The sequence below is a fragment of the Hemicordylus capensis genome, chromosome 6 (genome assembly GCF_027244095.1).
Source record: "Hemicordylus capensis ecotype Gifberg chromosome 6, rHemCap1.1.pri, whole genome shotgun sequence".
NCBI classification, from domain to species: domain Eukaryota; kingdom Metazoa; phylum Chordata; class Lepidosauria; order Squamata; family Cordylidae; genus Hemicordylus; species Hemicordylus capensis.
In genome coordinates this window covers 50421959-50445237 of record NC_069662.1, presented here as the reverse complement: position 1 = coordinate 50445237, position 23279 = coordinate 50421959, and the positions used below count along the sequence as shown (strand labels likewise).

Here is a 23279-nt window from a genome sequence, read left to right as displayed (position 1 = left end):
CCCCCCCCCTGCACTGGCTGACTTGCCCCAGACCCCACACCCCGCCAGGGCTCTCTAAGGACCGCCCTGCCTGTGAGTTTGGGGCATAGTGGATACTCCAACACAAAAAGAGGATTTTTTTCTCCCCAGACATGAATTGGGCTAGGTTCCAATACGGAGGGGAAAACCTGAATTGTGTGTGAAGTGCTCTCTGAAATACTGTACGGATTTTGGGGTAAATCTGGTTGATATGTGAACGCGCACTCACCCTCCCAAAGTAAAGTTGTGGTAAAGTCATCATCTGAAAAAGCTCAGGCTATATTGGCCAGATGACTTGTCAATGGGATCACACTCAATCCCCTCCCTATTCAGAATACAAGCCGAGTGGGAGGGCTTTGTTTACCCTAATTTAAATTCTCTCATAGCCAAATCTGATTGGCTAGGTAGCTGCGTTGTGAAGTCATCCAATTCACTATAGCCTTATCCACACATTATGTTCAGCATTTGTATGCTGAGTGCACACAAGTACAGAGGAGGGATGTGCAGGGAACCGGCGGGGTGGCGGCTTGAGGGTGGAGGGGGATACCTTTAAGGGCAGGGGAGGGTGCTCGTACCCCTCCCTTCGTGTTTCCCCCCCGCTGGTGCTGCACGTGCGTGCGAGTGTGATGTGTGTGCGCACACATCTGACATGCACATACAGTACACACCAAATACTTCCGGTCACATCTGGTCCGAAGAGGCAACAGAGCAGCAGGGAGGTACACTGCCGCCCCGCTGGACCATTTTAAAGTGCAGCGCTGGTGGGGGAAATGCGGCAGGAGGGGTAAGAGCACCTCCCCTGCCTTTAAAGGTATCCCCCCTCAACCTTCGAACCAGCCTCCAAACAGGTCCGTGCACATCTCTAGTACAGAGCTGTACACAGGTACAATTATTCAAACGTTATAATGAATACTATAGTGTTGGAGCATTAAAAGTGTTTCACGTGCATTACAATGGAAGAGATCTGGTCTTATGGTAGCAAGCAGGACGTCCCCTTAGCTAAGCAGGGACTGGTTGCATATAAAAGGGAGACTAGAAGTGTGAGCACTATAAGGTATTCCCCATAGGGGATGGAGCCACTCTGGTAAGAGCATCTAGGTTCCAAGTTCCTTACCTGGCAACTCCAAGATAGGGCTGAGAGATATTCCTGCCCTCAACCTTGGTGAAGCCGCTGCCAGTCTGTGTAGAAAATACTGAGCAAGAGGGTCCAATGGTCTGACTCAGCATATGGCAGCTTCCTATGTTCCTATTTCAGAAATCCGTACAACAGCTTTGTAAAGTAGGCCAGAAGTAGTCTTTCTGAATTATAAATGGTATGTATGTGCTGAGGTTGTGAGGTTGGTTGCCTAAGGTCACCAAGTGGTTGTGCTGAAATTTAAGCTGGAGATTTCACAGGTTCCACCCTTAGCCATTAGATTAATTATCATTTCCTATTTTACAGATGAGGAACTGATAGAGTCTAACCCAAGCCATGATTTTCTTAGCCACTGGAACCCCATCAGCAAAATGGGTATAGTAATGCTGAACTAACATACAGGATTGTTGTAAGAACTATAATATTATGTATGTAAAGTGCTTTGAACACTCTAAGATGCTATATAGATGGTCATTTTTTCAGTCATTTTAACATGGCACATTACAGAGTGACTTTAAAACAAATAGGCAGTACCTGCTTCAAGTAGTTTAGTTATTGCCAGAGCAGAAATCGGGTAGCTGATATCCAACTATTAACATTAATTGAGAATTATATATTAAAAAAAAAAAGCTAAACAAGGAACGGTTTGGATGTTGTAGTTTCCAGTGGAGGCAACTGGAGATTGCTGATAAATAGAAGGATTCTAGTAACTGTTGATACTTGGTTTCTAATGGTTACAAAAAAATAAAATACAATATAGTGGTGCATATCCTGCAAAATCTGGGAGACAAATTTTTGGGAAACTAGTTTTTTAAATGTATTCAACTCAAATCTAACTGTGCAAGCTTATGGATATGTACTCAGAAGTAAGTCCCACTGTGTTCAGTGGCACTTACTCCTAGGTAAGTGTACATGGGATCACAGCCTATAAGACTGATATTACTGATAGTGTCTGTTGGCCCCTAGTTTAAGCAGAGGAAGTTAAGTAACTGATAAAGCAACTGATATGTAGGTTGCAAGGAAAGAGGTTTATTCTGGCTGAAATCTATAAAGAAAGTGTGGTGGACAACCAATATTGGTCAGATAATTTACACTATGGTGCATAATACTATGGCACATTTCCCCACAAAAAACATGATCACTAGGAAGAGTGAATGCCAGGCAGCAATTCTCAGGGGGCAGATTTTGCTTAGGGCCTACAGTTGTCCAACCCCTATCCTGCCCCACTTATCTCAATGTGTAGGGGCTGGCTGCATTTGTGGTGAAAGGAAGGCATTTTGTGCCTGCTCAGAGTATAAAAAGAGTGATCAAGAGTTACTACATACTTATAGACTATTTAGTTTATTTGACATAACCTCCAAAATTTATTCCAGATTTTTGTTATCTAAACTGGAAGAGATTAACAGAGTTTTTGCCAAGGAACAAATGGATGTTAGGCCTGGTCACTCTACTGGTTGGCAATTGTGTTGTTATCCATCATCTAGCTAATACACATATAAAAGTAACCAGAAATGAGATGCTATGTTAGTCAAATTACAGCTTAATATATTTTGTTCTCAATTTATAATTTATCTGAAAAGTGTTGGGATTTGCAACATGTGCAGAGGCACACTTTTTAAATGTTCAGTAAGTGAGACCATGGAAATATCTTGAAACATAATTATATATAACTATATCTATAATTAACGTTTAAAGCAGTAAAAATAACAAAACAAGAAGGCAACACATTAAAGTATATTACATTAAGGTGAAATATGGTTAATCTTCTTCCAGCACCACAACGTTTAAACTGTGTATAGGGAAATTGGACGGTGGTGAATATATAAACTACAACTCCCATAAGTCTTTGCAGCTCTTCCCTTCACATACCTACACCCAAGCACGCAGGCTTCTGCCCACGGGAGGCAAGCCAATGGGCAAAGTCAGGCAGTGCTCAGGCAAGCAGCACGTGGGGGAAAAGCTGCCCTATGGCTGGGCTGGAAGTGCATCTAGCCATATGAGAAGAGGCAGAGGAGGAGGAGGAAAGAGGGGAAAGCGGCAGGAAGAGAGGAGGAAAGAAGACTTGGACAAAAGCACCGGTAGTCGCTTCTGAGTTCGGAAAGGCCTGGGAGAGAAGGGCAAAGGCACGCATTGCAGTTGCTTTGTGCAGCAAGGTAAGGGGAAGGAGAAAGTCGTTTGTTTAAAACAAAATGCCTTTATTTATATCTCCTTCTTTTGAGTGCTTTATTTTACCCCCAACTCAAAACAGATGCACTGTGAAATATTTGGATCTCTTGGGCTGTCAAGAATAACATTTTTTGAACATCGGTGTTCAAGAAAGAGCAAGGATTTGTGGGAGAAGGGCTGAGATTAAAGCGGTTCCACTTCCATCCCCTAAATTTCCCTATCGTCAGTTTCAGATTGTAGGTAGGCTCGGCAGCAGGTGCCTATTTTAATATTGTGCCTCTGGAAAAGCCTGTAAAGCACCATGTATGGGGATGGTGCTGAATAAATGAATTGCTCCTGCTTGTTATAGGTCTAGGTATATACCTCCCAAAGTTTGTCTGTGTGCAAGACTATATAAAAGAGAGAGAGAGAATGCACAGGGTTGCAGTCTACATTGAATGAACAATATTACAGAAAACATTGGAGGTCAGTCTCCCATCTTTGATAGGATATTAAGATGATAAATTAAAAAGGGTGAAGGGAGAAGAAAGGTCTGCAAATAATTGTGAATTCCACCCACTGCACATGCTGGAAAAGAAAGGGATATAGACTTTTAATGTTTTCTATCCACTTCCAAAAAACAGGTTCTCATAAATGCTAGAACTTGGTAGTTCTAGAACTGATGGGCAGGTACAAGCTAAGAAGAAAGTACTTTGTCACTGATGCTGCAGTCTTTGGCACACTTATTGGAAAACAAGAGAATGCTTAATTTAACTCGTTTCTGAATAAGATTGCACTGCATGTTATGAAAGTATAGGCCATGAGAATGTGGTGATGGTTATTAGGTTTAGATGCATTTAAAACAGATTTAAACATTTACAGAGGAGAAGTCTGATGATTATTAGACATAAGAGCCAAAATAGAACCTCCACCTTCCTGGGGAGATAGATCTCTGATGCTGGATGTCTCCAGCTTCTTCTATTCAGAGACAGACAATAATGGAGGCTGACTGTTGCCTCACTTGTAGGCTTTGCAGGAGCTGGCCCTGTTGGAAACAAAATGCTGGACTTTTTTTACTCTGATACAGAAAAGCAATTTTTAACATCCTTCTAGGTGGTATGTTTCCCAGACTATGGGAAACACCTATATCGGGCAGCAATGATATAGGAAGATGCTGAAAAGCAACATCTCATGCTGTGTGGGAGATGGCAATGGTAAGCCCCTCCTGTACTCTACCAAAGACAACCACATGGCTCTGTGGTTGCCAGGAGTTGACACTGACTCGACGGCACACTTTACCTTTTAGGGGATGAGGTTTGGTCCTGCTAAATATATGTAGCATTCAAAATGCATCAGGGATATTCGTGAATCATCTCTTAACCCAATCTTCCTACTTCTGCTGCGAACTTTCTCTTGTCTTTGGGCACAGCATGTATTGTGCTCTCCTTTTCTACAGTGCTTACAATGCTGATGGCATTAACTTCATGTTGAAAGAGAGCAGCAATATGAGTGAGCAAGCTGGGAGTCCAAGCAGCTTCTATGGGATCCCTTTTACAGAAGGACTTAAAAAATATTTTTCCCTACTCACTAAGAAAACAAATATTTTTGCCTTTGGACTTCCTTGTGTTGAAATGGAGTAATGGCTCAGTATTGTCCCCTCAGGCTGCAGTGGTTCTCCAAGATCTCAGACTAAAAGGTTTCTTCTAATCTTGCATTCGAAAGTAACTTTTAATTGGAGATTCCGGGAATTGAATCTGGGATCTCCTACATGCAAAACATATGATCTTTGTCTTCCCACAGAATTTCATTATTTTCCTTTCTCCTAGATAAATTTTAAACAAAACGATTTATAGTGGGAAAGTTGTTTTTCGGCCTTCTTGCCAGGCTTAAAGCCCATATTCAGGAAAATATTATTATTATTTATTTATTATGTATTTGATTTGTATCAAATCAAAATGGCTTCCAAAATGGCTCAGGGCGGTATACAAAAATAGACAATTGCCAGACCTCTGCCTTATTTAGGAATTGGCAACTGAATCATTAAAAGAGCAAGGCACTGAAAATGTCTCCAGAAACCTTGTGATGAAGTATTATGCCTTTTGTTTCAGAAGAGGCTGAAATTATACCAGTTTATGATGTTAGAGTGTGTGTGCTAAAGATGCACATACCTAAACAGGACGTGTAGGGTGAGGGAGAAGCGGAGACTTTCCTTAAGTCTGTATCAGTTCTCAGTTTGTACAGCTGACCTCTGGTTATATCTGTGACCTCTCCACCAATTATATATTAGTACATAAATGTGGAAAATCAATAGGAAAGAGAGATGATACTCTCAAATAGGTCTTGTTTGAGAGATCGGTTCTAATTACTAGATGCTATTTTGGTATATATCAGCAACTTGTGTCCCTTGAGAAAACAGCCCCTGTTCCAGGTAGACACAGTAAGAGGATTAGAGTATATAATGAATGATGTTGGAGTTCTAGAGATGAGAAGTGTTACAGAATGTGTTGACAGGTTTTAAAGCTGTAGAGAGAGAGCGCACGCTTTTAATCTTTCCCTTGAAAATATTCCCATATACCAAATCAACGTTGTCGATTGAAAGAAAGAAACCATGAGGTTATTGAATCCCCACACTGCATCAGTCCCCTCACCATGTCCCCCCAACAAATTCCTCCTAGTCCTCCTTCTACATGTCCAGCTTTGGCCTCATGTTGGACTGTGAGCTGGCAGCTTTTTTGAACAGTCTGTGCACTTTAAATATTCCAGTTCTTGGCCCATGAACCTTTCCAGGAGCGATTTCAGTGCTAAAAGCTTGAAGCATGCACTGTGGAACTAAAGGGCTTGTTTTTTTGTTTTTTTGTTTGTTTTGTTTTGTTTATTAAATTTATATCCCACCCAAACATACGTCTCTGGGCGGCTAACAATTAAAACATATATAAAAATTAAAGCAATACAACATATAACACGAATGTAAAAGTTAAAACAATACAATAATTTAAAAGCCATAAAATTAACAAACAGTATTTTTAATTAAAAACTTGAGAAGGCTTGGGTAAAAAAAAAAAGTTTTTCAAATGTTTTTGAAAAATAGCCAGAGATGGGGACAATTGTAACTCAGCAGGGAGTGCATTCCACAATCTCGGGGCAGCAGCCAAGAAGGCCCGTCTCTGTGTGACCATCAAACGCGTTTGTGGTAACTGGAGACGGACCTCCTCAGATGACCTTAATGGGAGGTGGGGTTCGTAGCGAAGAAGACGCTCTCTTAAATACCCAGGTCCTAAGCCGTTTAGGGCTTTATAAGTTATAACTAGCACTTTGTATTTTGCCCAGAAACCTATCGGCAGCCAGTGTAACTCCATCAGCAAAGGAGTAGCATGGTCTCTCCGAGATGACCCAGAGACCAGCCTGGCTGCCGCATTCTGAACCAACTGAAGTTTCCGGACTACATACAAAGGCAGCCCCACGTAGAGTGCATTAAAAGAAGTCAAGTCTGGAGGTTACCAACAAATGTACCACTGTTTTGAGGTCATTGATCTCGAGAAATGGACGCTGCCGTTATTTCTGGCCCCTCTGCTTTGTTAAAAAATGTAATTCATCTAAAACATAGTTTTCTCTTTATCTGATGGTGTTTGGTTGCAGCCACAACCAAACCTTACTTGGACCTCTGCTTCTCCATTCTAATTGGACTTTTGACAAGACAAGTTAGATCTCAGCTTGTGGCTTTATGGTCTCTTTGCAGATATGAAGAATTTAACTGTGCAGACAGTGTTCCATGATTGAGTGACTCTATCTTTATCTTTAATAATAATTAAAAAAGGGTTTGTTCCCATTCAAACTATTTCCCTCCACCACACTGATGCAACTGAAAGTGAATTGTACCCATGAATTTCACCTGTATTATGAAAGCACAGGAATAAGACCCAGCCCAGTTAAAGCTGTGTCTGTACTTTTTTTGACAAATCAAAGCCTGTCGTTTAGATCAGTGTGTCTGTTCCATGGCTTGCAAGTCCCCTGCTACTACTGCTTCTGCCAGTTGGATTAGAGTCCTGGCTGGAAGTATCCATCCCCACTACTTTACAAATCAAGCTCCACCATGGCTAGGGTGCAAAGCCATGTCTAAATGTGGAACACATTGTAGAATTTAAGCTTTTTTTGTTTGAAGTAAAAAAACTTTGCAATCCGTTGCTTGTAGCCTTGTACAATATCTGTGTTCTATAGTGCTTCTCTAGCCCTCCAGTTGCAGTATCTTTTAATGCACTTCTGCCATTGTCTAGAAGGCGAATTCAGGTCAAGGGAGTGGGTGGCAGAGAAGAGGAAGGAATTCAGTTGTACTTTCTCTGCAAGCTCTGCTAAGCACTAATGTAGGTAAATAACATCTGGTGCAATATGGTATTGGAAGTATGCATCGTGTGTCTAAATCTCTAATCCAGTAGCTGGGAAAACAGTGTGGTTTGTGTTTTTTACAGTAGGCACAAGCAGGGGCATAGCAAGGTTGGAGTGGGCCCAGAGACAAGATTTTAAAATGGACCCCCCCACCACTGAAGCTCAGCTCATGAAGTAAAGAAATCTTAAATGAGGCTGAATAGTGGTAACAAAAAGCATAGTAAAATGTGTGTGTGTGTGTGTGTGTGTGTGTGTGTGTGTGTGTGTATATATATATATATATATATATATAAAAATAAATAATATGGATGATGCAAGTCATTCAATAGTACTAGAGAAAGACATGCTGTTCTGGTAGCTCCAGGTCTTAACACTCACATCAGTTTTGGAGGATGAATTCAACTGAAGGAAGCCTGGGCGGGTGCGTGGCTGGGGGAGTCAGTCATGTGACTTGCCTCTGGGGGCCCCACAAGGCAGTGGGCCCCCAGACAACTGTCTCCCCTTGCCCTATTATAGTTATGCCCCTGGGCACAAGGACTCTCTAAATTACAGCTCTGGTAATTTCTTTGCTCTTCTCCTTTGCTTTACACTCCTTAATGTAAACAGGAAAAGGGCAGGCTACGAATGGAGGTAGCTATGCTGGTCTTCTCTGTAGAGCATCCGCTACACATCTATTGCAGAAGCCCCCAGGTTCAGTCTGTGGTATCTTGCCCATTTAATTGCTGTAGCAGCCCTGGGAAAGTCTGACCAACCAGACCCCTCTTAGAAGACCACACCCATTTGAGCAGAAGGCCTGCCCATTGACCAGGAGGGCAACTTACTCACAGAGAGCCCCACAAATGCACACATTATGCCAGATCTGCAAATAAGTCCACTAGCATGTTTTCATGAGTTTGCCTGGATATCCTTGTGGCAGTCATTTGTGGCCTAAAAGAGAAACCACTTCTTTAGGACTTTACTATAGCATCTTCTGGAGCCAATTTAACTTGCCACATTCATATGGCTAACTACAGGCCTAGCTTATACCTGCCTATTGTCTGTATAGATAGCATGTAAACTAATGTTGGTTAGGGGGCAGAAAAAGTGCTACATCCCATGGTTTAGCTTTTAAGGGGGAAATTGGTTCACCATCTATATTGGGCAATATTTAGTATAGCAAAATTTATGCAAGAGAGGATCCTGTTTTGCAAGAAAGAATCCGGTATTTGTAGAGGGGAGAATGTGGTGGAGGAAGCTCAGGAGGCTGAGGTTGCTTTGCCTTGGCTGTGCTGGCCTCTTATTTGTTTGCACAAAGGTGCTTGCCAGCTGTTACACCTTTTTGGTGGATTTGAAACCCTGTTGTGAATGGCAGCTGTTCTGCCTGAGATCAGACAGGCAGAACAAGGATATGTAGCCCTTCCTGTACATTTGACAGCTACTTGAAGGCTCTGAGAACTAACTGATCATGTGGCATTTGGTGTGTGTGTGTGCTCTGGTTTAAAAAACAACTACTATTAAATCTTCCTTTTTGATGAGTACTGGAGGGGAGGTTTCCCAGGAGTAATATTTCATATTAATTGTCAACAACAGAAGGGCAATAGCAGTTCACCCAGTTCATTTCTTGACTTATAAAAGTACATGGTTGTCATTATCTAGTTCTCCTCTCTTTAGCACAACTATTTATGCTACCTGTTATTCCATTACCACCTTGAACTTTTTCTGCTTCATTAAGGGTGCTTGCATCTAGGAGTGCTTTTAGAGCAAAAGAACATTTTGTTTGTATGCTTTTTAAATATATCCCCCTTTGAATGAATGGCAGTGCCTATTAAGGCTGAACTTAATGGGACTTGCTTCTGAGCAGACATGCATAGAATTGCACTGTAATTTATGAAATAGATGCAGGCAGCAAAGCAAATGACAAGTGTAGTGGGGGGAAACAAAGCTTAACTGATTTGCAAAGCAGAAATGGTTAGCCATTTTGCATAAAGCCTTTATGTTTATAATAATTTTTGGAGTGCCTTGTGTGTTGCTTTTTTGGACAGTACATCAGTAAATATGTAAGGAAATATAGCTAAAAGTGTAGACGGCTAAAGGCTCGGAAGCAAAAGGAGGACTCAGTAGGATTTCCAGTGGTCGAAGGCAGGGGTTCTCACCCTTGTGTCTCCAGAAGTTGTTGAACCATGGCTGGCAATGATGGTGGTTGTAGTCCAATGACCTCTGGGGACCAAGGCTGGAGACCCCTATTCTAAAGGCTATTCCTCGACGTGGACTAATAGGAACTATGTGTGCACACGAGAGAACCAGGGAATGACTGGAAATTAGTAAACACCCCTTTGCTATTGCTGCTGCTCCAAAAATACATGGCGTGTGTCTTTCCTTGAAAGAAAGTACAGTAAGTTCTGATCATGATCAGGGCTCTTGTGTGTCACATTTGTTTTGACTGAAAGACTGTACAACTTGTGGCCTGCTAGCCATGTAGTATAGTAGAGTCTTCCAGGTGTTTGCCCCCACCCCTTATTATTGCAGTCCTAAGCAGGCAGTAAAAAAAGTGGGGGAGCTTGTTGAGCGCCTGGAGGCTGACAGTCATAGCTGGGGATCTGTGCTTGGCTTCAGCCTGGGCTTAAAGGTCTTTCGTGGTGCCTCTGTGACTAGTCAGAGCAGAATAAACAATGCAAAATATACAGGTTGCAGACTGCTGACTTTTCTTGATGCCAAACTCCCCCCACTGCGTGCAAAAAACCCCTAAACCTCCGAAACAAAACCCTGCTTTATGCCCCTTCTGCCTGCACATGATTGATAAGATTTTAATCTAATATGATGGGATTATTGAAAAGTGACACTCTAGCTTGACTTTATACCAGCACCGGTCTCCTGTGGACGATTCTTTCTGATTGTCAGGTACAGTCTCATTAATTTTGCATGTGGCAGGGGAGGGGGTTCATCGCTAGGGAAACTCTGTGATACCTGTTGCTCTCTGAGCATGCTACAGCCACCCTTGTGGCACCCTGCCTCCACACCCTTTACTGCCCTGACTGATGATGGGTGATCTGTTACCCCTGCAAGACTTTATTTTCAAGGCTGTATTATAAAAGAAAGATGCCTGTGCACTGATCATGGTTTAGAACTGGGACCATGGTTTAGAGCCAGCGTGGTGGAGTGGTTAAGAGTGCTGGACTAGGATTGGGGAGACCAGAGTTCAAATCCCCATTCAGCCATGATTCTTGCTTGGTGACTCTGGGCCAGTCACTTCTCTCTCAGCCTAATCGACTTCACAGGGTTGTTGTGAGGAGAAACTTAAGTATGTAGCACACCGCTCTGGGCTCCGTGGAGGAAGAGCGGGATACAAGATGATGATGATGATGTCTGCTTTCATATTCCATCTGTTCACCACACCTGTTTCTGCGGTGCAGGGGACAGAGGAGCCAGAGAGGCTGCGTTAACTATGTTTTTTCAATTCAGATGCACTGTCAAATCTTCACTGGCATAAACCATGGCTTTTGATTCTAGCTTGCTGACTGATTTAAAAACCATGCTTTGTGAATCCAGAAATGATGCCAAACCACAGCTGCACTTGCTTATCCATGTCTGAATTGAGAAAATGATTGATACTGGCAATTTAGCATGGCTACAATATATTGGCATTATCGTTACAAAAAAAACCCCAACTGCTTTAGACTTTTAACTTGCTCTTTCATAACGCTTCCAGTGGCTCCCATCTAAAGATCTGATCAGGTCCACGCTTACTTTTATAAGCCTACTTTCTAAAGGGGAGAAAGCTATGAGATCATTCTGTGTATGTACGTGCGTGTGCATGCGCCTCTGACTCTTTCACAAGCATCTACGAACCCACTGGCGAATGCCTGCAGCCCTCTGGCCAGCACCATACAGCTCTCCTCACCAGAGATCACATTTCCCCAGCCACTCTTGAGAAGGTAAGCAGCTGCAAGAGAGGGCTCCCACTGTTTCTTACCACCTTTATATCCTGTACAAATGACAGAAGACTTGCTTCTCTTCTAGGCCCTCTGCCTGTATGCCAGAAAAGGATTTGAGGCAGTGGTTCCCAAACTGGGAGCCTGCAGATGATGCTGAACTACTGCTCCCATCGTCCCCAGCCACAATAAATTGTAGCTGGGGCTGATGGGAGTTGTAGTTCAGCATCATCTGCAAGCTTTCAGTTTGGGAACCACTGATTTGAGGGAAGAGAGGGGTTTGATGGCAACCAGAAATAATGGCTGGTTCACAGCACATGAGAGGAGGCCCTTGGCATTTCCCCCCTCCTTTTGGTCAACTTGCCTATGTGTTTCAAGATGGTGACCACTCGAAGTACACTATAGACAACACCGGATTGCAACTCATGTGCTGATAGTTGGATGCAAACCAAGTTCACAGTATAAGGGAGGGGGGTCCTAAGAAATAGTCACCATGTTAGAAGAAGCAGAAATTAGGCTCCATTAGTTGTTTTTAAGTACTTGTATTAAATCTGCATCTGGTACGCACCATAGAAGAGGTATTTCCCCTTCTGTGACGACACCTGCTGCAACAGAGATATGCATCATCTAGCAAAGCATCCTTTTTACTTCAGAACTAATTTATTTCTGTGAACATTTATGCAGATTTAATGGATCAAAATCAAAAGTCCACCAGTTAATGGACAAAGATTTATTTAATTGGGTCTCTCTCACACACACACACACACACACACACACACACACACACACACACAATCTCTGCAAGATTTGAATTGTTGTCCCCAAGCTAGTTTTGTTGTTTCCCCTTACCTCTCTGTAACAATTCCCAAAGTCATGAGGGGTTCTCAAACATAAAGCTCTGTGGTCCCCCTCGCAATGTATAGAGGTTATTCAGGACATGCTGGGGCAGGGGGAAGGAAGTGACAGCCAGTGCTTAGATTTATTTGTTCCAATTGTTGAGCTCTTCGGTTTGTTGGAACTGTTCTATTTTTCTTGTCACGCTCCTCTGCCCCTTCTGTCGTATTTGGAGCATAACTTGACAACAGCATCTGGAAGATTGATGTGATCCCAGTACCCAGAAGACCTAAAGAGTCAGGTCTCGTGGTAGCATTCTGGGAAAGATGAGTCCTTTGCAAGTTTTGAATGACAGCTCCTGAAAACCAACTTCTAGCACTTCAGCACATGAAAAGCAAGTGTTTGGTTGGACTACTAAACAGAGCTTTGGGTACAGTTCATTGACCTGCCCCCACCCTTGTTCATATGGCCCATGGAGACAGGAATGGGAATGGACTCAAAGCAGAAGAGAGGCAGCAGAATAAGGAGTTGCAAAGAGTCAGAAACCCTAAGGTTTATACTTCCTGATATGGCCAAATACTGCAAGGTAGACTTGATTCTGCTATGGAAAAAATGAGCATCTTCACACAGCACTGGAATCTCTTTGCATTCCCTAGATCTGTAATTCAAATGTGGAACCAGGCATGCAAATAACCACTCACTTTGTGGCAAGTATGAATCACCTGGGTGACCTGGTAAGGAGTACTTTATAATGTGGAAGAGTTGGCTCTTTTCTTTTACTGTTTGTCCTCAAATAGGATGACTCTGAATTTAAGACAATCCCTTTAAAAAATTCAGATTATATAGTATCTGTATTTATCCAAAAGGAAGAGGACTCTGAGTTTAAGACAATTCCCTGATTTCTAACATCAAAGAAATTGGGAAAACCTAGTCTTGGATTCAGGTAAATATGCTAGAAATGCTGCAAATGTATAAATGGCTAGTAAGAAAAACTCTTTATTTTTTCTGAGACTAGTAACTTTTGAGGACCTATCAACTCTACTCTGGCTAGAACAGTACTTGGCCAACTTCTTGTCTTCAGGATGCTCTTTGTGTAGCAATTTGGAGGACCCTGGTGCAGGGTTCAGAAAATTCGTTAGTCTGCTGGTCTGCGACGAGTGAGAAATGATGCCTGCTGAGAGAAAAAAATCCTAACGAGTAAAATGGTTTTGGCTGGTGTCTTGACCCCTTGTATTTGCTTGTGAATCCCTGCATGCTGTGACTATATATACTGTCCCAGGCCTTGAAAAATGGCCTTTGGCTCAAAGAGCTAGTTCGAAACAGAGGGTGGGAATAAAAGGACAGTTTTCACAATGAAGGAAAGTAGGAAGTGATGGTGGGGGGCAGGAATTAGTACTGGGATCAGTGCTCTTTAACTAGTTCATAAATGATCTATTCTAGAAGCAGCGAAGTGGCCAAATTTGAATATGACACTAAACTATTTAGGGTAGTGAAATCCACAAAATGTTGTGAGGAACTCAAAAAAGATCTCTCTGGGGGAGTGGGTGACAAAATGGCAAATGGGGTTCAATCTAAGGAAGTGTAAAGTGATGCATATTGGGGCAAAAAACTCCAACTTCACATATATGCTGATGGGATCTGAGCTGTCAATGATTGACCATGAGAGAGATCTTGGGGCATGGTGGATAACTGAAAGTGTCTTAGTGCGGCAGCTGTGAAAAATGCCAATTCAGTGCTAAGGATCATTAGGGAAGGGGATTGGGGGAAAATGCTATTATCATGTCCTTGTACAAATCTATGATGCAGCCACATCTGGAGTACTGAGTACATTTTTGGTCACCGTATCTTAAGGATATTGTAGAACTGGAAAAGCTGCAGAAGAGGGCAACTAAGATGATCAGGGGCCTGGAGCAGCTTCCTTATGAGGCAAGGCTACCGCATCTGGGGCTCTTTACTTTGGAAAAGAGGTGTCTAAGGGGAGATATGATCGAGGTGTATAAAACTATGCATGGAGTGGACAGAAGGAATTTTTTCTCCCTCTCTCACAACACTAGAACCAGAGGTCATCCCATGAAACTGAAGATCGGGAAATTTAGGACCAACAAGAGGGAGTACTTTTTCATACAGCACATAATTAATCTATGGAGTTTGTTGACATGGGATGTGGTGATGACCACCAGCTTGGACAGCTGGGCTTTGTCTAAGGGGCTTAGACAAATTTCATGGAGGACAGGTTTATCAATGGCTACTTGTCTGGTGGCTGTAGGCCACATCTCACCTCAGAGGCACGATGCCTCTGAATAACAGTTGCAGGGGAGCAACAGCAGGAGAGAGGTCATGCCCTCACCTCTTGCCTGTCGGCTCCCCAGAGGCATCTGGTGGGCCACTGTGTGAAACAGGATGCTGGACTAGATGGGCCTTGGGCCTGATCCAGCAGGGATGTTCTTATGTTAAAAACTTAGGAGCCAGACTGCCGTCTGCTCCATGGGGGTGGGGTGGGACATATAGCCACTTGTCACTGGCAATGTCCTCTACTCCATGGGTTGGGACGAACTTGTCCTTCATGAGGTGTGGTCTTCCCACCTTGCTTGCTCACTCCTCCGCCTGATCACATCTGTCCCTTGCCCAGCTTTAATGTCAAGCTTAACTTTCCAGGTGCCAAAACATTTGAGGGTGTGTGTGTGTGTGTGTGCGTGCATGCGCACATGCTTTTGAGAAACCTAAAGTAGCTTCTGGATATATTCATAAGCAGTTGACTTATATGAAGTCGGACTACTGAGCTGTCTAGCCCAGTTCTGTCTATCCTAGTGGGCAGTAGTTCTCCAGGGTCTTAGGAAGAACTCTTTTTCCAGCTCTCCTGCTAGAGCTCTTTGTAGCAGGAGATGCAGGAGGCTAAACCTGGAACTTTCTGCATGCAAAGAGTATGTTCTACTACTGAGTGATGGGCCTTCCCCAATCAATGCCACTCTGACTGCGTCTGATAGGAGGTGTGTTCAGAAATGCATTTTACACACCCACAGATCCGGTCTTCTTCAACCACCAATTTAAAGATTGTCAAATAGCCAAGGCACCTGTCAGCCTGTGAAATTGGCACAGTATTTCAGAATTCATTGCTTGTTGTATATTGAGCTCTTCTGCTCCCTGCATCTTATATACCAGAGAGTAAAAAATTTTTTATCCTTACAGGTATGGGAAAGGGTTCTGAATCTCCAGTTATTGGGAAGAGATGTTTTTACCTTTGTGCATAGAGTTGGTACCCTAGAATCTATTGCTGGAATCAAATAACCAATTTAAAAAATACCTTTTCAACATGAAAAGGTTCAGTTTGCTGTTTGACTTTAGTCCTGTTCATACATAATATTCAGTGCACATACACTCTCTGTATAATGCGTATACACAGTTATTCACACATCATGTTCAATGCATGTATAGCCGTACGCTGTCTTTCAGTACCCTGCATTTGAGGGGTCCTGTCCAGAAGTTCACTCAATACATGTACAGTCGTTCACACACAAACATGTGTATGTGTACAGACACTTGAATGCATGTACAATGTAATGTCTGAATTGGGCTTCTGTTTTGCTTGTTTTGGAAAAGTTGGCAAACACAATATATGTAGGGAGTGAGCATTGAGCCAAGCCTTCCTCTCACTCAGTTGACTCAAATCTCAAAGTGATAATTCTCAGCACTTGACAAGGCTGCATTTAGGTCCTGGTCCAGTAATTTCTAAAGCTCCGTGATGCAGTACACCAGTGTCCTGTGGGTTAACTGCTCACGTCCTATGAGAAATCATCAGTTAAGGTTTCCTGTGAATCCAAATTGCCCACCTACATTTGAGGAGGCTGTCTACTGCAACTCTGCATGAGTCATTGCTGAGCTTCTAATTGGCCTTTATTGTGGCTGGGTAATTCTCTAGCATCTTTGCATCTGGCATGACCAGGGCAATCAATTGTTCCCAATACAGAGATCCAACAGAACTGCCTACCTTTAGAGGAGGTACAACCAGAACAGTGACTCTTGCAGAAGCACAGGGGGTGAGCTCCTCTGAGAGCAGATAAGAGAAAGAATTATGGCCTCTTGAAAGTAAAACTGCTGTGTCTTGTAAGGGTGAAGTGTGCCATCCATTTTAATTCACTTTTTAAAACGTGTGCCTTGGCTCTCTGAAGTTCTGGGGAATGCTATATGAGACCAGCTATAAAAGGAATCTATAAATATTTTACCGAACCTACCAATAAGGGATGCTAAAGAAGAGTTCTGTGAAAGAGCCTAGAGAACCTGCAAAAGTACCTCCACAGAAACGGAAGCCTGCTATAATTAGAACCACTTCCCTTATTCTGATATCTTCCAGGATCTAAGCGACCTGTGCAAACAAGACTTTCGAGAAGTTACACACACTTAAATATTTGCTCCACAACTTGGTTGTAGAGCAGAGTGCTCCCCTCTCCACTTTGCCACATTCTCTCCCCCGCCCCCCAGTTCACCAGAACAAAGTTCCAGTAGGGGAGCATGCATTCTGCATACAGAAGGTTCCAGGTCAGTCCCAAGTAGGGCTGGCGAAGAAGGCTTGTCTGAAACCCTGCAGAGCCTCTGCTAGTGGTTTTGAGTATGTAGACAGTACTGAGCTAAGCAAGCTTCATATGTTCAACTGTCAAACTCCTGTTGAAAATCTAGCAGATGCAGCCTTGCCCAGTCTAACATTGAAGCAATTGGGGGAAATGCTGCATCTGTTGGACTTCTACCTGCTAGTAAAAGCACAGGCGCTCTGGCAGAAAAAGGTGTGGGGAGACTATCTTAAAACTTCCAGATCTATCCTGTCTTACCTTCAAGGACCTCAGAATATCATGCATGATTTACCCCTGCCCCCAGCATTTTATCCTTATTGGAAGCTGCCTTAGTCAATGGTCTGACTCAGTATGACCATTGATCCATCTTGCTCAGTATTGTCTACACCAGGGATTCTCAACCTTGGGTCCCCAGATGTTGTTGGACTTCAACTCCCATAATCTCCAGCCCCAGCTGCCTTTGGTTGGGGATTATGGGAGTTGAAGTCCAATAACATCTGGGGACCCAAGGTTGAGAATCCCTGGTCTACACAGACTGGTAGTAGCTTCTCCAAGGTTTCAGGCAGGAGTCTCTCTCAACTCTATCTTGGAGATGCCAGGGCGGGAACTTGCAACCTTCTGATGCTCTTCCCAGAGTGGCCCCATCCCTTAAAGGGAATATCTTAGTGCTCACATGTAGTCTCCCATTCATATGCAACCATGGCAGATCCTGCTTAGCAAAGGGGACAATTTATACTTGCTACCACAAGACCAGCTCTCTTTCTCAAAACAACCCTGTGAAATAGGCTAGGCTGAGAGATTGACTGGCTTCTGGTCTTTCATGGTGATTTGACTCGGCAGTCCTAGTTTTAACACCCAAACTCAGGGCTGTTCAACTTTGGCCCTCCAGCTGTTTTTGGACTACAACTCCCATAATCCCCAGCCGCAGTGATCAATAGCCAGGGATTATGGGAGTTGTGGACGAGCTGGAAGGCCAAAGCAGGAAGGCCAAACAGCTGGAAGGCCAAAGCAGGCCTGCTCTGCTACCCTGGCTCTCCTAAAACTCTCTATTAATGTGCCTGTTTCTAGGTTTATTTGGGGTCTTTGGGGATAACAAAACCAGACCAACAATTTAAACAGCAACAATACCACCACAACTAAAAATGTTCTGCAAAGGATGGATTTGCTTCCTTTTGGTATCTTTATGGGATGGTTCTTGTTTTGTTAATGCTCTGAAATGCAGCTGCACCACTTTCATTTCAGCGTTGGGTTTTGGCATGTTGTGGAAACAGGAGCGTGATGGAACTCCCCTGGAGCTTTGGGGGGTTGTTGAGAGAGGGCGGTTGTGGCTTCCAGCAAAACCCCCTGGGAAAGAAGCTGTGTTGGAAAGGGAAGGATACTGGAACCCTTGATGCATGGCTTGGCTTGGCTTTTCAGACTAGTGGGAAACCAGGTGTGGTGAAGCGGTGGCATAGAAAATTAGAAAAAAATTTAAGTTACTGTTTCATGTGTGTGTGTGCATCACGCTTTCTCTCCTTTTTTTTTTGTCTGCATGGAGTACTTTGATCTTGTCTGTCACTGGCCAGGCCTCTGTAGCATATCTCAAAGGGCAGGGTTGATGCAACTTCCCCCCTGCCCTGGATAAATCGAAATTTTGTCGTGCAACAACCTCCCCCCCCCCGCTTGTGTCTGTTCTGCCAAGAAAAGACAGTCAGGAGCGTACAAAAGTACACAGCTATCAACCTCAGGATGGAGGTCATGTGCTCTGTCTGGACGGGTCAATGCGAAGAGATCCATTTGAAAGTTCTTGTCCCTTATTGTTCAAGGAAGTGTCACTGTCAAGAGCTCAGCAAGGGACTGACTTCATACTTGTGCCCAAAAATGTTTACTACTTGAATGTGAAAGAGTAAGAATTGCCCACCCTTAAGGGGAGCTCACTTGTTATGTTCTCTGTGAGCTGCTGTTCTGTGTGCTTTCTGATTGGAGGAGCAGAAACTCATGCAGAGATACAGCTGCTCCCCCTGCCAGGGAGAGAACTGTACTTCAGCTCTGCACCAGCAGTAATTTGATCAGTCACTCATATCTGATGTAGAGATTATCTCTCTCAGAGTGGATGTTGATTAGGTGGATGCAAAGCCAGAGTTCTGAATCATGCAGAGACACAGCAGGCAGCCTCTTCTGTAGCTGGTTGTTTGGGGCTCATGTCAGCCATGAGTTGTTTAATTTTATTTCATGTGTTTGTCACATTTATATACCACCCTATATAAAATCTCAGGGCAATTTACAATCTAATCAAACCAAAAACCTAAAAACCATATAAACGGATTAATTACTATATATAAAACTTTAAAACATCATAAACTATAAGCCTGATAAAACAGGTATGTTTTCAAAAGTCATTTAAAAACTACCAGAGTTGAGATTCTGATTACATTTGAGAGTGTTCCAGAGCCTTAGGGCAACCGTAGAGAAAGCCCAGTTTGAGATTGCCACCAAACAAGCCAGTGGCAACTGCAAAAAGACCTCCCCTGATCATAATAGGCGGTAGGGTTCACAAAGAAGAAGGTGCTCTCTTAAATACCCTGGGCCCAAGCTGATCAGGGCTTTATAGGAAATAACCAGCACTTCATATTTTGCACAGAAACTAATTGGCAGCCAGTGTAGTTCCTTTGTAATGTGGTAACTACGGGTGGCCCTGGAAACCAACTTGACTGCTGCATGCTGTACCAGTTGCAGTATCCAAACTATGTACAAAGGCAGCCTAACATAGAGTGCATTGCAGTAGTCAAGCCAGGATATTACCAGCATATGCATCACAGTTTTAAGGTTGTCTTGAGAAATGGAAATTGCTGGCGTATTGGCCAAAGCTGATGATAAGCACTCCTGGCCATTGCATCAACTTATTGGGGAGGTTTGGGTCCAGAATTACTCCCAAACTACATACCTGATCTTTTAGGGGGAGTCTAATTCAGATTGGGCAGATCTAAACGACTTCCTGAATTCTGGCCTCCCACAACAAGTACCTCCCTGTCTTGTTTGGATTCAACTTCAGTCTGTTCTCCCTCACCCAACCCATTACCAACTCCAAGCAAGCATTTAGAGAGGTTAAGCCATCTCCTGATGAAGTTGATATGGAGAAATAGATCTGGATGTCGTCAGCATACTGATAGCACCGTGCACCAAATCTCCTGATGACTTCTCCCAGCAGTTTCATATAGATGTTAAAAAAGCATTGGAGACAATATGGAGCCCTGTGGGACTCCATACAAAAGCTCTCACTTTGCAGAGCAACAATCTCCAAGCGACACCATCTGGAATCTACCCAAGAGGTAGGAGCAGAACCACTGCAAAGCGGTGCCTTCCACTCGCAACCCCCTCAGGCGGTCCAGAAGAATACCCTGGTCAATGGTATTGAAAGCCACCAAGAAGACCAACAGGGTCACACTTCTCTTGTCGATTCCTAATTGGAATCATCCATGAGGCCAACCAAGAAAGGCTCCACCCCATAGCCCACCCAAAAACTGGTTTGAAATGGGTTGAGATAATAATTATACACTTTCTGGTGGCATATATATGCTGGGGAAGTTTAAGTTAAGGAGCTGCTTCTACCTGAAATATGGCTAATTTTACAAATCTAGGAAATGATTCATTGTCATTATATTTCACACAAAAAGAGAAGAAACATCCCTACTGGCTTCTTCATTCCCCTCTTCTGCATCTTGCAGGTTTGGCTGTTTAATGGAGGCTCTTCAATCAGTGCAGCTTGATTGTTTTAACGCATAATTGTGTCCTGATTGCTCTCCTGCTGTTTTGTGATTCTTGCAAGATTGAAAATTGGAAGGAGAAAACTGGTGGTGGTGTGTTTCTTGTTTGTCACTTAGGAGCGGATTAAAAACTAATAATCTAGCCTTAAGCAACTAGTTCAGAACCATACAATTCTGGAAGGTCCTCTGAAGGCTCAGACTGAAGAAAAGAGACCTTAACTTGTAAAGTTCCTAGTGGTTGCCTCTCCAGCCACTTCACGGGCTTGGTTTTCCTCCATTTGGGAAACTGGAATAGCCAACCGAGAGGGCTCTTCTGAAGGCAAACAATGCATACATACAGTAGCAGAGCCAGCTGAACAGTGGCCTGTGTTCAGCCCTGCCAGTGACACCCTGTGTACATGATGTCATGCACATGGGTGTGGCTTGGGCTCTGGAGAGCCCCATGCGAGCTTTCTCCCGCTCTCATTTCAGACAGTGTTTGCTGCCTGATAGTGTGTGTTTTCCTTCCTCTCCCTTGCTGGAGGGAGAGGAAGGGAAATAAACACTGTCAGGCAGCAAGCACTGCCTGGAAATGGGAGGGGGAGGACTGGGGTGGGTCTTCTGGCAATCGGGCCACGCCCCCTTTGTTCATGCTGTCATGTGCAACAGGGGCTCCAGCGGCCCTTTTCATTGGCGGCCCAGGTTCCTTGAACCCCTTTCGCTCAATGGCAGCTCTGCTTCTGTATACATATGAGGCTTTGACTCATCTAGCTTGGCCCAGTACTTTCTCCTCTAACCAGCTCTGGCTTTCCAAAATCTTGATGAGGTCTTTTCCAGTCCTGCTACCAGAGATTTTTACTAGCGTTTGAAGCTGGGATCCTCTCTAGATCAAACATATGTTCTTCCTCTGAGCTATGGCTCATTTGTAGGAGAAGACTGAATGGTAAAGCATTGGTATATATGAAAAATCTGGGAAATATTATTCATCAGTAGTGCCAAGGGGTGTGTGTGGCTCCCTCGTGGGAATCTGCTTTCGTATTGCACTTTGACATATTGGCCATAGTTGCTTTCAGGCTCACGGCTACCATGGAGCACAGTAGGGCATAAGCATCCTCAGGCTGCCGCCACCCAGACACTTCCAGGGGCTTGCCCTGCCAGACCCTTGTCTGTCCCCTGCTCTGCTCTCCCCATTCCAGTGCAGTGGTGGCCACTGAAGGGGGCGGGTGGCAGGAGGTACCTCTTTAATACTAAATTAGATAGTGCTTACCAAGCATTACTGCTGCACCTGCAAGGTGTTGTGAGCAGTGGCGCTGTGCTGTAGACTAGCAGCTTAGGTAAGATGTGCTGTCAAGTCAATTTCAGCTCCTGGCGCCCACAGAGCCCTGAGGTTTTCTTTGGTAGAATACAGGAGGGGTTTACCATTGCCGCCTCCTGCACAGTATGAGATGATGCCTTTCAGCATCTTCCTATATGCCCGATATAGTACCAGCAGGGATTCAAACCTTCTGCTTGTTAGTCAAGCATTTCCCTGCTGTGCCACCTAAGGTGTCTAGATTAGTAGCTTACATAGAGGAAAATCCTTGCGAACGTGAATGGGATGGATAAACAAGAGGCCTTACACAATAAAACGAAGGGGAGGGACGGAATCTCCACCCCATACCACAATTCCCATTAGAAAGCAACCAGGGCGCAGGGAGCTCTCCAGTGGCCATAGGTCATTCTCTTACCAGCGGGTCCCTCCAGCATTCCCGCAAAGATGTGTACATGCATGCTCACACATTTTTTTGATGTCCGCTCAGTTAATTTTAGATCCTACTTGGGATCTGGCATCCTGTGCAGCAGCAGGGCAGCTCAGAAACTCACCTGGCCTCCGTGTGTGCGTGGAGGCCAGGTGACTTTCGGAGCTGCTGTACAGGATGCTTGGCTCGGCGCTGCTGCTCACAGCACCTTGCAGGTGTGGCGGTAACGCTGGTGAGCGCTATCTAATTTAGTTTCAAGGGTACTGCCCAGGGTGGATTTGATTTAAATCAAACTGATTTAAATCACGATTTAAATCACGATTTAAGTCACTAGCAGGGTGGATAAAAATTAAAAAAAAATCGGATTTTTTTGATTTAAATCGGATTTTGTTTATTTAAATCGGGTTTTTTAAAAAATTTTATCCACCCTGCTAGTGATTTAAATCGTGATTTTAAATCAGTTTGATTTAAATCAAATCCACCCTGGTACCCCCTGCCACCCACCCCCACCCCCCGCTGTGCTCTCACCGGCCTCCACTGCCCCATGCCTGTAGCCGCTAGTGGCAAGTAGTCATGTTGCCCTTCTGCCGCTTCCAGTGCATCTTTCGGGTTGGGTTCATTCTTTTTCTGCTCAGAGCGAGGCAGAGGAAGAATGCACCCGAACTGAATGGCACAGGAGTGAAGCACGACTTACTTACTTATTTACTTATTTAACATTTATATCCCACTCTTCCTCCAAGGAGCCCAGAGTGGTGTACTACATACTTAAGTTTCTCCTCACAACAACCCTGTGAAGTAGGTTAGGCTGAGAGAGAAGTGACTGGCCCAGAGTCACC

At 43.9% G+C, this 23279-nt stretch overlaps 1 protein-coding gene across 2 annotated transcripts in view; it reads left to right on the top strand.

Annotated features, from left to right (window-relative positions):
- Positions 1 to 3059: 3059 nt before the first annotated feature.
- The window catches only part of ACLY (ATP citrate lyase), a 69535-nt gene continuing 49315 nt past the window's right edge, over positions 3060 to 23279 (top strand). For both annotated transcript variants that reach the window (XM_053264020.1, XM_053264019.1), the window contains exon 1: positions 3060 to 3306. The gene's annotated coding sequence lies outside the window, so the exon portion shown is untranslated. The remainder of the gene's footprint in view (positions 3307 to 23279) is intronic.